This window comes from Vulpes lagopus, chromosome X, assembly GCF_018345385.1.
Source record: "Vulpes lagopus strain Blue_001 chromosome X, ASM1834538v1, whole genome shotgun sequence".
NCBI classification, from domain to species: Eukaryota; Metazoa; Chordata; class Mammalia; order Carnivora; family Canidae; genus Vulpes; species Vulpes lagopus.
This window is the reverse complement of record NC_054848.1, coordinates 93764537-93779270: the sequence shown is the minus strand read 5'-3', so window position 1 is coordinate 93779270 and position 14734 is coordinate 93764537. Positions and strand designations below refer to the sequence as shown.

Below are 14734 nucleotides of genomic sequence, written 5' to 3'. Positions count from 1 at the left end.
CAATTCCTCTCCTCAGTTCTTTGCTATGCACCCAGTTCCAGGGTAGAGCCAATTGAAAGTAAAACCTTTTTCTCACTTTCTGGCTACTTGTCCCAACCAATAAGGAGTAGAAAGGCTCTGGGCAGATGACTAGGATGATTCAATACAGGCTGATAATAGATGATAACAGTCTTTTTAATTAATATCCTTCTGCTGAGAAACATGGGGATATAAAGCTGACAGAAAAAAGAAAGCACAGGGAGTTCACAAAAAATAAAGTATTTAATAAATTAAAAACACACAGAGGAATTAATTGTGAGAGTATTTCTCTTCTCTGGGACATCTTTGAAATTTCTGTAGACTCTTTCCAAACAGTGGAAGTGGTCATTGATGCTAAATGATCATAACGTGTTACTAATCATCTTGGAAGGGAATTGTCCTCACTTTTAAGCATAAAGCTTCCACATTTAGTAGAAAGGGGCCAAGCACTTTGGGAAACTAAAAAAGTATCAAAGAACAAAGCTCATGAGGTTGCTATTGCCCTCAGCCTTATAGAACATCCTCAGGAGTTGCATTTGACCATTTGTTCCCCTAACTAACCCAGCTGCTCTCACCAGGATATAGTTCTGTCCTAGGAAACTGCCTGGTGTGTATTCTATTTTGGAAGTACACTTATCATTGCTCCTGAAATGCCATTTTGCCTTCGGAAACATTCACAGGACCTAGCATTCAGAAGGTAGAAAGATTTTTGAAAGCTTGAAAATTCCCCAGTAGGAGCTCCAATTCTCAGAAAGCCATAAAATAGTGCAGGCTTGACCACAGCTAATATAACAACAACAACAAAGCTGAAAATATCACTCAAACCATAATACTGTGATAATATTATTATAGGATGAAAAAGAATAAGTATTGTCATTGTTAGCTATCCTGTATTACTTCCTACTTCCTGCTAGTACTTTACATTGATTACCTCAATTAATATTCACAGAAGCCTATATAAGTGTAGACACTGAGGCTCAGAGACGATAAGGTAATTTGTCCATGGCGACCCAATTAACGAGATGGCCAACATGGGATTTGAACTCAAAGTGTCTGCTCTTTCCATCATCCCAATGCATTTGAGTCCCATTCAGGAATGGAGTTTAACTCCTGAAACAGGTAGAAATGTGATAGATCCTTAAAGTAAGCTGAGCTCTGTATTTATATGGTGTGGAAAGCCGTTTTTTTCTGACATTTTGTATATGCTATATTTTATCTACAGACATCTTTTGCTTTCAGAGTTTCCAGAGAAAATGGTGCAAAGTTATAGAATTCTGAGAAGATATTAATAATTGATTTGCACCTGCTATATGTCAAGTACTTTATACATATTGCTTCTTATTTTTAGGACAGCCCTTCAAGTTATATAGCACCATTGCCATTTAATAGATGGGAAAACGGAAGCTCAGGAAGGTGGTTTTACAGCTAGAACCCAAGTCTCTGTATTCCAAAGAGTTTTAACGCCTACTTTGGTGGTTTAGACACTGGAGACATTTTGGTGCTGATGTTATTTTCCCCATTTCCTTTTCTGAAGCAGCTTTTGTCATAAATAATATTTATTTTGTAAAACCCTTTCCAGAATTACTAGAAAAAAGGCAGAATAATGAAATCCTGCCTTTGGTTAGGTCAAATTTAATTTTTGCCAAATGAGCTGATCAATCAATTATTGTAATAAAATCTGGCTCTCTGCTCCTCCCCGTTCGACAGACAGCCACATCTTCTGGTGCAGTGCCAGCCGCATCCCCGAGACATGATGGTGAAGATCGGAGTGAACGGATTTAGTCATATTGGGCGCCTGGTCACAAGGGCTGCTTTTAGCTCTGGCAAAGTGGATATTGTTGCCGTCAATGACCGCTTCATTGACCTCAACTACATGGTGTACATGTTACAGTATGATTCTACCCATGGCAAATTCCACAGCATGGTCAAGGCTGAGAATGGGAAACTTGTCATCAATGGGAAGCCCATTTCCATCTTCCAGGAGCAAGATCCCACCAATATCAAATGGGATGATGCTAATGCTGAGTATGTTGTGGAGTCCACTGGGGTCTTCACCACCATGGAGAAGGCTGGGGCTCACTTGAAGGGCAGTGCCAAGAGGGTCTTCATCTCTGCTCCTTCTGCTGATGTCCCCATGTTTGTGATGGGCATGAACCACGAGAAGTATGACAACTCCCTCAAGATTGTCAGCAATGCCTCCTGCACCTCCAACTGCTTGACTCCTCTGGCTAAAGTCATCCATGACCACTTCAGCATTGTAGAATGCCTCATGACCACTATCCATGCCATCACTGCTACCCAGAAGACCGTGGACGACCCCTCTGGGAAGCTGTGGTGTGACGGCCGAGGAGCTGCCCAGAACATCATCCCTGCTTCCACTGGCACCACCAAGGCTGTGGGCAAGGTCATCCCTGAGCTGAATGGCATGAAGCTCACTGAATGGCATGAAGCTCACTGGCATGGCCTTCCGCGTCCCCACCCCCAAGATGTCAGTTGTGAATATGACCTGCCACCTGGAGAAAGCTGCCAAATATAACAACATCAAGAAGGTGGTGAAGCATAGGCGGGCCCCTCAAGGGCATCCTGAGCTACACTGAGGACCAGGTTGTCTCCTGCAACTTTAACAGTGACACCCACTCTTCCACCTTCGACTCTGGGGCTGGCATTGGCCTCAATGACCACTCCGTCAAGCTCATTTTCTGGTATGACAATGAATTTGGCTACAGCAACTGGGTGGTAGACCTCATGGTCCACATGGCCTCCAAGGAGTAAGAGCCTCCTGGACCACCAGCCCCAGTGAGAACAAGAGGAAGAGAGAGGCCCTCAGCTGCTGGGGAGTCCCTGTCCCAACTTAATCCCCCAACACACTGAGAATCTCATAACCACCAATTTATATCCCAAACCCCCTGAGGAAGGGGAGGGGCTTGGGGAGCCCTACCTTGTCATGTACCATCAATAAAGTATACTGTACCCAGCCAAAAAAACATTATTGTAATAAAATCCAAGCCACAGTTTGTGTTATTTGCCAAAAGCTGAATTATTGAAATATACTGATAAGAGATATAGAAGCTCAGAAAAAAGGAGGCTTCTTCATTATCTATGGGCATCAAATGCCAAAAAATACAGATTTTTTTTTTTTTGCTCCATCTTTCTCTTGATTATACAGTAACTGGTTTGTAACATTGCTATGATAATGCAGTGTAACAAACCACCCCCAAACTCAGGGACTTTAAGATAATAAGCCTTTATTTAAGTCAGGAGTCTGTGGTTTAGCAGTTTAAGCTGAACTCAGATAGAGGACTCCTCTGTTTTAAAAGGGGTCTATTCATATGTCTAGTGGTTGGTGGTTGATAGTTGGGTGATAGAAGCACCAAGATAACATGCAGCAGAAATCTATACTATGCATGTTCTCATGTTTAAGGGAGAGTAGCAAGAGAAGAGGAAGATTCAGGCAAGCACTTTTTAAAGCCTTTGCTTGCATTCAGTTTCCTACTCTCCAACTAGCCTAGCCAAAGCAAGTCACAAGGCAAACCTCAAACTACAAAGAACAATGATATAGAGAGGCTTGATACATTATGGCCACTATTGCAATCCATATATCATATTCTACTCTTGTCACAATTATTCACATCCTTCCTGCACACAAAAGATGCTTTCCTCAAAAGATCTCAAAAGTCTCATTTAATCACGCCATCAGGTCCAGAATCCATTATCTTGTGATTTATAATCAGGTGCTGATATGGCTCCTCAGATGAGGATTCAAAGCCCAATGAACTCGAATGACAATTTATTGGCCACTCAAATACCCAACATTCAATAATTACAGAGGAACTGGAAATTACAAAAACACTCTTTCAGAAAGGGAATCCTGAGGGAAGTCCCTAGCCCGGGTATATGTGTATAACAATTTTCACTGGACAAATGTGGCCAGGTCCTACAATGTAAGGGTAGGGAGTGATTCTTAACTATATTCCGTTATGCTTCCTAAGAATGGAACACCAGTCCATTGTTCTCCATGGTCTTAACTTTATTCAAAATATTCTTTTTCCATTATGCTTGGTCACTTTGGAAGAGGGTATTTAAAATATGTTTCCTGAGCAACTTTTTAGACAGGTTTTTGCTCATAAAATATTAAAGGCCCACTGCTTTTCTGAGTTTTATACAATTGCATTCTTCTTTAATCCAGGATGGTAGTATTTTTGCCTATACAATTCCCTTAAAACTTTCTGAGCTTCATAAAAATACAGTTTAAGTCCACTCCATTGGCAAAAGCCACAACCATAACTCCCTTTGAAGTAAGTCTCTATTTCTCTAGATTTTATCAGTGTTTCTTTGGGATTCTCAGGGTGCTATAAGACAATGCTCTTAAACTTTCTAGAAATACTTTTGTCTAGTTGAGAGGGTCTACTTAGTAACACCTTCATTCATTCAAAAGTTTTAACAGAGTCTTACAAATTTCTTTTGGTCTTTAGTACTAAGACCACATGTTTTTGGAAGTTCATTGGATTTGATATTTTACTAGCCCAAGAGGGTAAAGAGAAGAAAAAAAATATTTTCTAGTCCATTGAGTTCTGGTATTCTCTAAATTTTACTTACAAACCATCCAGTTCTTTAATGCGTCTTTTTCTACTTGCACCTTATCATATGCAGCTAGTAAAAGCCAGGTGACATTTTCAACATTCTGCCTGGAAATATCTTTACTAAAGTATAAATGTTAATTTGGTATATTTTCTATATTCTAAGCTACCATATACCATATTTTACAAAAATGCTTCACCACTAGATAACATAGTTTGCCACTTATCTAGGCTGCCATCACAGATTCCTCACTATTCTTCCAGCCTCTTCTCTTTCCCAGCCTCTCCCTATTGCCTTTCACAAAGCCAATGACACATATTTCAGATTTTTATTATAATACTTTGTTTCTAAGAACAAATTTCTGTATTTGTTATCTACCATGATAATAATGCCACATAACAAAACAACTCCAACTCAGGGATTTAATTGACTAAGCATTTATTTGATAAACAAGTCTGTGAGTTAATGATTTAGAATGGACTTATCTGGGTCATTCTTCTGGTCTTAGTTGAGCTTACTCACAGGTTTGAATGTTGGCTGGCTGTCAACCAGGGTAATAGCCATGACTGGGCCATGTGCCTCACCTTACCTGGTAGGCTGGCTGGGGAGTTTTATTATGATGAAGGCCAAGAAAAAAAGAGAAGTGGAAATATCATGTACTTTTTCAAACCACTGATTGCATCAAATTTTCTAACGTTTCATTGGCCAAAATAAGTTTCATGGTCATACAAAGAGTCAGTATGAGAAGGCACTGCCAGATGATATTGACACAGGGAGACATGAAAAATTGGGGCCAATAATTCAATTTAAAACACTTGTTATATAATTGCCTCAAATGTGTTAACATACTTTATCCCAGTAGGATGATAGACATCTCCAGGAAAAGAAATCGCTATGCCTTTTTTGATTTTGCTAAGAATGGCTAAAAACAACCCACATAGTTTTTGAAATGGAACATATGGAAAAAAGAGTAATATTCAAAGAAATGAGGGCTTAGCTGGATTTCCAGTATCCAATGCTTTTGGAAGTCAGGAAGGTGGTATAATTAATAAAGCCAGTGTGGATAGAAAACAATTGGCTGTGCTAGGGACTGTGATGAGTTGTAAAGTACCATATAAAAAAAGCAGCCACTCTTGAAATTCCAGAAGATCATTATCATAAGTAAGGTCAAAGTGTTGCCAGATTTGTTTTAAAGAACATGAAAATCCAGATTCTTATGTGAAATCTCCAGCTTTTTAATTATTGGAAACTAATTCAATTAAAAATAAAACAAAATGCTGAGAAGACCATTGCTATCTGAATTCACACACACACACAGACACACACAGACACACACACACACACACACACACACACACACCAATATCCATAAGTGCAAGCTGGATCTGACCCATAGGTTGCCAGTTTGTAATCTTTGCTTTAGACCTTGGTCTACAAAGGAGCTTAAGTTTTTCTACCTTTATTGGAGTATAACTGACAAATAAAACTGAGAGGTTTTTTTTTTTTTTAAGATTTATTTATTTGAGAGAGAGAGAAAGAATGTGAACAATGGGAAGGGCAGAGGAAGAAGGAGAGAATCTCAAGCAGACTCCCTGCTGAGCATGAAGCCCAATGCAGGGCTTGATTTCACAACCATGGGATCATGACCTGAGCTGTAATCAAGAGTCAGATGCTCAACTGAGTCACCCAAGGCACCCCTAAAACTGAGATTTTTAAAGTGTGCAATGCAATTATTTGATCTATGTATACATTGTAAAAGGATTCTTGCCCATTGAGTTCATTAACACATCGGCATCCATCACCTCACATATTTACCCATTTTTTTAAGATTTAGGAACATTTGAATTACTGCCTTAGCAAATTTTAATTATTATATAATACAATATTATAACTATACTCACCATCTTATACATTAGGTCCTCAGATCTTATTCATATTGTAACTGAAAGTCTATACCCTTTTACCAACCTCCCTATTTTCTACTATTTTTTTAAATGAGTTTGATTACTTTTTCTTCTTAAAAGAGATACTACATATAAGTGGTACAACGTAGTATTACTCTTTCTTTGTCTGGCTTATGTTGCTTACCATAATGTTCTCCAGGCTCAGTTTCTTTATAAATTGATGTGTCAAAGGACACTTAAGTTGTTTCCATAACTTAACTACTTGTGAATAATACTGCTATGAACATGGGAATACAGATGATAAATGGTTTTTAATTTCTAATTCAATATATCACAAATAACTAATATGGCAGTAAGTTGAAAATTAGTATTCAGGGTTTTCCCTAAATATGCTACCTACAATGCTGAAAAGAAATCATTAAAGAAAAGGCTAAGCTTGATCCAGAAGACAGAAATTAGGAAGTTCAGTCAAAGTAAACCCTAGCTAGCAGCAAGAACTATCAATCTAAAAATAGCCAGTATTTTGGTAAACACCTTAGTTTGATCTTTCCCAGTACTGTAGGATTTTTTAAAAGTGTGTGAAGGTATAGCAATATAAACTGGTACCAGCAGAATCCAGGGAGCCCTCCCTGGTATTTCCTGTACTACTATTCAGACTCAACTAAGCACCAAGGCTCCAGGGTTTCTAGCTGCTTCTCTGGATTCAAAGATACCTTGACCAATGCAAGAAGCTTAGTAACAATGGCTTGAGGATGTACACCACAGCTTAGGGAATACAGTCAATAATATTGTAACAACTTTGTATGGTGACAAATGGTAACTTCTCTTATTGTGGTGACCATTTCATAATGCATATAAATATCAAATCACTATGTTGTACACCTGAAACTAATTCAATAGTATATGTGAATTGTTCGTCAATAAAAAAAATGGCTGGAATAAATATAAATTCTGTTGCCTAGATAGATTTTATTTTATTTCATTTTATTTGTTTTTTAGAGAGGGAGTGTGTCAGCAGGAGGAGCGGCATAGAGAGATGGAGAGAGAGAATCTTAAGCAAGACCTATGCCCAGCACAGAGCCCAATGAAGGGCTCAATCTCACAATATTGAGATCATGACCTGAGCCAAAAGCAAGAGTCAGACACTTTACTGACTGAGTCACTCAGGCATCCCACTTAGATAGATTTTAGTAGCTATCTTATACTGTGGTATACTTAAGAAAGATAATTTACAAATCAGCAAGTACTATTGGACTTGGACTAAAAAAAAAAATAATAAGGTTCTTTTGGCAATCCATTGTACAAATGTCGCAGATAATACTGAATTTTTTTCCATGGTGAGTTGTATTGTGTCTGCTTCTGGGTATTTCATTTGAAAAAAGTAGCACTACACTAAGAGTGTGTTCACAGCAGTGACCAAGACAGAAAACTAAAGTGACCTATGGCCCATTTGCTGGAGATTAAGGGAGTTCCCAGAATGCAGGATGTTTAGTACTAAAACCAAAATCAAACCAAAACAAGTTGATCACCATGGGGAGAACTTGAAACCATGTTTTAGGAAGAAATGCTAAAGGGTTTTAGCACATTTATCCTAGAGAAGGTTTTGGAGAAGGCATGATAAATTCTTCTGAGTATACTTAAAGACTGCCATCATTTTCTTTTATGTAGCCCAAAGAAGTTACAAAGATCAATAAGTAACACTACAAATTTTGGTTTAAAATAGGAAAAAAACTATTTACAGTCATACCAGCTTAAAGATGAAATGGGATAGATCAAGAAGTAGACTTTGATGAAAACCCTCAAATAATGCAAAGAATTCAGTATAAAGATGTATCAGAATTGCTGCATAGAGGATTCAAATTTTTGAAGTAAAAGAAAGTGTTTGGATGTAGCCTTTAGGGTCCCTTCCAATTCTGTTTTTAAAGTCCGTGATTCTTTAGGATCATAAAATATTTTGATATAAGGAAAACAACCAATAGAAGTTTGAAAATGTTACATTCATTATCAAAAAAGTAATAGAAGAATTTTAAAATAGCAAAATAAGGGGAACCATATGGAAGAGGAGAAACCAATATTAATCTGAGGTTAGTGTAACAAGTGATGTAAGCTGTCAAGTCATTTTTGAAGCAGCCTTGGATAAGAGATCAGCCATGGATGAAGAAAGACCATTTTAGAAAAGAATGAGAAACAGTCACTGAGGATGGTAAAGTAATTCAAGCATTAAATTAATTCTTACATGTTTACCAAAAGGATGACGAAAAATATGCCTATTCTTCTGTGCCTCAAGAAAAGTGTTTAAGTCACCAGAGTGACTGAAATGCCAAGTATCCAGACAAGAACAGTGACAAGCATTAACCCTAAGTTTGCCTGCACCAAATTTCTGTATCATCCAAGAGAGAAACTTCAAGCTTGTCCTTGACTGATTGTATTTGGGTTAAGTAGCACCAGGAATGGGCAAAATGGGAATCAGAGTCATGCCCAAAATACTTCCATCTGTCTGGGATCAATCCATTTTAGTACCCACAGGGCAGAACAGCCCTTCACAAGATTGAATGAAAAAGAACTGGGTGAACTCCAGATCCTGAGGCACTAATACAAACCTAAATGTCATTCCCAAAACCTTGCTTTCTTAACAGTCTACTTATGTTTGCTAATTTATAAAATGTGCCCACTCCTATTTCCTTATCTATATTAACAATAAGTGTTATCTTTAAAATAATCAAGGCATAAGAGTACATTATAGTCTACTATGAATAAAGTTACAAAGACAGTACAGGTTACAGTTATTAATTATTAATTATTGTTAATTATTCTGGAGCTACAAGGAAAAAAATAGATGCCACTTCTGACTTCAATGAACTTGCAGTTCCTGGACCAAGGTGGTATAAAGCATTCCAATTTGTTGAGTACTCACTAAGGGATTTGGTACTTTGGCAAAGTGGAATTTCATTAATTAATTAAATCAAGCAATCAATCACTTAAGGTGGATGCTATCTACATTTTACAGGTGAAGCAATACGAATTGTCCATATGATAACAATATATATCTTTCTGCCATGGCCAGTCTGAACTTCCATTTTCTGTTTTGATATAATTTTAAACAGCATCCTTTTTCACTCCCCAAAGTTCTCCAATTTTGATTATAAATTATATGGTCACCTCAATTACCACAGTAGTTGATGACAGACCTAAGAGGAAAATTATGGTCTGTTCATTTCTTGTGCTTTTTTGAACATGATCTTAAATGAGATATTCTATAGTAAGAATATGATAGAAATTAATTGCTATCTTCTGAAAGTCCACTGCTAACATTACCACTTCCAGACAATTACTCATTCACCTTCCTGTAAGCGCTCTTGTCCCTGTGTGGCCTAGTCTACCTGCTAGGATATCCTCCTCTGTTCTTTACTACCTGTGTAATAGCTACTGCCACACAATTCAGCTTAGGACTGTAGAACCTCAATATTTGCATTGTTCATGCATCCAAATCCATGGCTTCAGACTTTCTTCAGTCTTTAAAATCACAACCTATCCATATAAGACACTCATTCCTGTCATCATTTGTTGGATAGAAAAATGATTATCAGGATCTGTTCCACATCTTAAAAAACAAAGCTCCAATACCATCTACATACCAAAATTTCCTTCTATTGCTAATATCCTGTCATCCTTCCTGCCTAATCAACTTCAATCTCATTCCTTACTTTCTGTTTCTTGACCTAAATGATTTCTGCCAGATAATCAAACTAATTTTGGCCTCACTTTCTTTTCTACTCCACCTAAACTCCATGAATCTGTTTCTATGGCTGATTATATATATATATATATATATATATATATATATATATATATATATATATTGTATATATATTTATATATACAAATACAATTTTCATGGCATTTAAATATATAAATACTTAAATATATGGTATTTAATACCGTGAATACTGAGTCATATGTTTGTAGCCAAAGCACCTCCATAAAAACCTGGGTTATAAGGGGTACTCGATACATATATGTTGAATAAAGGAATTATGACACAGGGATTACCTACTATATGTTAAATTTTCCCCTTCCAACTCCCATAATGGAATTATAAAGAGCATATATGAAAAGGGCTAGCTGGTACAGCACTGGTCTAATGAGGCTATAATAATCAGTCAAATCCTCAGGGAAACCATCTTGCTTAGAACTACTGCATGAAAATAAAATAATATCTTAATCTTTGATTAGTTATGACATATACTACTTTTATGATACATTTTATAATATTAGTAGTTGTAATTCTTGTAATATTAGTAGTTGTAATATTAGTAGTTGTAAATTCTTCCTAGGTAATTAGCAACTTATTTTAATTGTTGGCCTGTAGGTATACAGTGCCTCCAGGCTTTGGGCTAATGCTCTAAACAGCAGGATGTCCTATAGGAATAGTCAATTTACAGGACAGTTAGCATTACATGTTCCATATAAGAGGTGCTTTATAATTCACTGATGGGTAAGCATATTTTCTCACCTACACATGCACTGAAAAAAATGTGATTATGTAAAAAAGAGACAAATGGAAATATTTAAAAAAAATTTTTTTAAAAAGTGTATAGCATTCATCAACCAGAAGTTTCAAAATATAAACATTTTCATATAATGAAATACTTATGACTAAAATGATGGTAATAAAGTAGGACTTGTGAAATTTATTTTTTACTCACCTTGAAATTTTCTTAAGGTCCAGGTTTGTTTGTAGTTCTAGAAACTCTATTCAGCTTTATGTCATTAGCCTTTGTAGACATGTTTCTGAAAATGGCAGATAAGTAACTTTCAGATCAATCCGTTCACTGAGGACACCAAGAAAATCTGGATAAAACATAAAAATAACACTTTGATATAAGATAATATAATGAAGAATGCTTGGGTGGCTCAGTCAGTTAAGCATCTGACTCTTGATCTCAGTGACTTGAGATCTCAGTGACTTGAGATAGAGCCTTGCATTGGGTTTTGCACTGAGTGTGGAGCCTACTTAAGATTCTCTCTCTCAAAAAAAAAAAAAAAAGATTCTCTCTCTCCTCTTCCTCTGCATCTCCCCTGCTCATGCTCTTTCTCTAAAATAAATAAATAAATAAATAAATAAATAAATAAATAAATAAAGTAATAAAGTAATAAAGTAATAAAGTAATAAAGTAATAAAGTAATATAATGTAATATAAGTTAAATACAGAATGTGTATTTAATCTTTGAATAAAAACTACAAATTTTATGGGCACCTGGGTGGCTCAGTTAGTTGAGCCTCTGACTCTTGATTTTGGCTCAGGTCATGATTTCAGGGTTGTGGGATCAAGCTCCACATAAGGCTCTGTGCTGAGTGAGGAGCCTTCTTGAGATTCTTTCTCTCCCTCTCCCTCTGCACCCTACCTCCACTCATGAACGTGCTCTCTCTATTTCTTGAAAAAAAATTAAAAACTGCAAATTTTAGTTCAAGATTAAGAAAAGAGATGATTCCTGATAAACATCTAAGGGTTTCAGTAGGGAATTTGATAGGCTACACTCTAGAGTAAGAATGAATGAGACTAGATAAGTCTTTACAAGGGGACTCAACCTTTCACAGATTAAGGAAATTTGGGATTGTTAGTGCCTTCCCTGAACTATTTTCCAGAATAAAAATTGAGTCATAATTGGAAGAAGATAACATCATGTAGTAGCTCAAAGTTATCTACAATTTTGTACACAATTCTCTAGCTTTAAGTAAAATATAACCAACTATGCACACGTAGTTGGGAAATTAAAGAAAAAAATACACCCTGCTAATAGACAAACAGATTTATATATCGGAGTTATCAGAAAAGAAATATAGAATAATTATGACTACTATAGTTAATGAATTTAAAGAAATTTTTAAAAATTGGCAGAAAGCTACTTTTTTCATTTGTTTTTATTGAAGTTCAATTTGCCAACACGTAGTATAACACCCAGTGCTCATCCCATCAAGTCCCCTTCTCAGTGCCCATCACCCAGTTACTTCATCCCCCCCGCCCACCTCCACTTCCGCAACCCTTTGTTCATTTCCCAGAGTTAAGAGTCTCTCATGGTTTGTCTTCCTCTCTAATTTTTCTCACTCAGTTCCTCCTCTTTCCCTTATAATCCCTTTCACTATTTCTTATATTCCCCGTATGAATGAAACCATATGATGATTGTCCTTCTCCGATTGACTTACTTCACTCAGCATAATACCCTCCAGTTCCATCCATGTCAAGGCAAATGGTGGCTATTCATCCTTTCTGATGGGTGAGTAATATTCCATTGTATATATAGACCACATCTTCTTTATCCATTCATATGTGGAAGGACATTGTGGATCCTTCCAGTTTGGCTATTGCAGACATTGCTGCTATTGAACATCGGGGTGCAGGTGTCCCAACATTGCACTACATCTGTATCTTTGGGGTAAATATCCAGTAGTGCAATTGCTGGGCCATAGAGTAGCTCTATTTTTTTTTTTTTTTTTACTTTTTGAGGAACTTCCACACTCTTCCAGAGTGGTTGCACCAGTTCACATTCCCACCAACAGTACAAGAGGGTTCCCCCTTCTCAATATCCTCTCCAACATTTGTTGTTTCCTGTCTTAGAGAGCTACAAATTGAAAACTGAGAAACATGGAAATTCTGGAATTTAGAGATGTACTAATTCAAAGTAAGAACTCAAAAAATAGTTTTAATGATACTATACATACAAAGTCCTAAAGACGCCATCAAAAAGCTAATAGAAGTAATAAATAAATTCAGTAAAGTTCTAGCATGTAAAATTAATAGCCAGAAATCAGTAGCATTTCACTTTTTTAAAGATTTTGTTTATTTACTTGAGAAAGAGAGAGGAGAGAGAGAGAGAGAGAGAGAGAGAGAGAGAAAACGTGAATGGGGAGTAGGGCAGAGGAAGAGGGAGAAGCAGGCTCCCCTATAAGCAATGTGGGGCTCAATCCCAAGACCCTAGGATTATGACCTGAACCAAAAGCAGATGTTTAATCAACTGAGCCACCCAGGCACCCATTGGTGGCATTTCTATATACTAATAACAAAAGAGCAGAAAGAGAAATTAAGGAAACAACACCATTTACAAATGCACCAAAAAGAACGAAATACCTAGGAATAAACTTAACCAATGAGGTCAAAGACCTGTATTTTATAAAGTATAAAACACTAATGAAATAAAATTAAAGATGACACAAACAAATGGAAAGATATTACGTGTTGATGGACTGGAAGAAATAATAATTTTAAAATGCTGAGGTTACCCAAAGCAATCTATAAATTCAGTGCAATTCCTATTAAAATATCAACAGCATTTTTCACAAAACTAGAATAATACTATAATAATACTATAATGCTATAATAGTTTGTGTGGAAACCCAAAAGACCTCTAATAGATAAAGCAATCTTGAGAAAAAGAAAACAAAGCTGGAGATATCACAATTCCAGATTTCAAGATATACTACAAAGGTTCAGTAATTAAAACAATATTGTAGCGGCACAAAAGTAGACACATAGATCAATATAACAAATAGAGAGCCCAAAACAAAACCCACTATTATTTGGACATTTAAATCTGTGACAAAAAGGGCAAGAATATGCAATGGGGGAAAAGACAGTCTCTTGAATAAATGGTGCTTGGAAAACTGGACAGCTACATGTGAAATAATGAAACTTGACAACTCTTTAAAATCATACACAAAAACAAACTTAAAATGGAATAAAGACATAAATGTGAGACTTGAAAACATAAAAAATCATACAAGAGCACAGGCAGTAATTTCTCTGACATTCGTTGTAGTGACATTTTCCTAGATGTGTCTCCTAAAGCAAGGGAAACAAAAGCAAAAATAAATTATTGGGACTACATCAAAATTAAAAGCTTTTAAAAATTAAATATATATAGGGACGCTTGGGTGGCTCAGCAGTTAAGCTCTGGCTTCAGCTCAGGGAGTGATCCTGGAGTCCTGGGATTGAGTCTCACATTGGGCTCCCTGCTTCTCCCTTTGCCTGTGTCTCTGCCAATCTCTCTGTGTGTGTCTCTCATGAATAAATAAAATATTTTTAAAAATTAAATATATAATATATATGTATATATTATATACGTATATATAATATACATGTATATATATATGTATGTATATATATATATAATGAAAAGCTCTTACACAGCAAAGGAATCCATCAAGAAAAGAAAAAGACAACTTATTGAATGATCCA

General features: G+C 36.4%; 1 pseudogene; it reads left to right on the top strand.

The window, feature by feature from the left end:
• The first annotated feature begins 1771 nt into the window (after positions 1–1771).
• LOC121482812 lies at positions 1772–2790 on the top strand (annotated as a pseudogene).
• The last annotated feature ends 11944 nt before the right edge of the window (positions 2791–14734 follow it).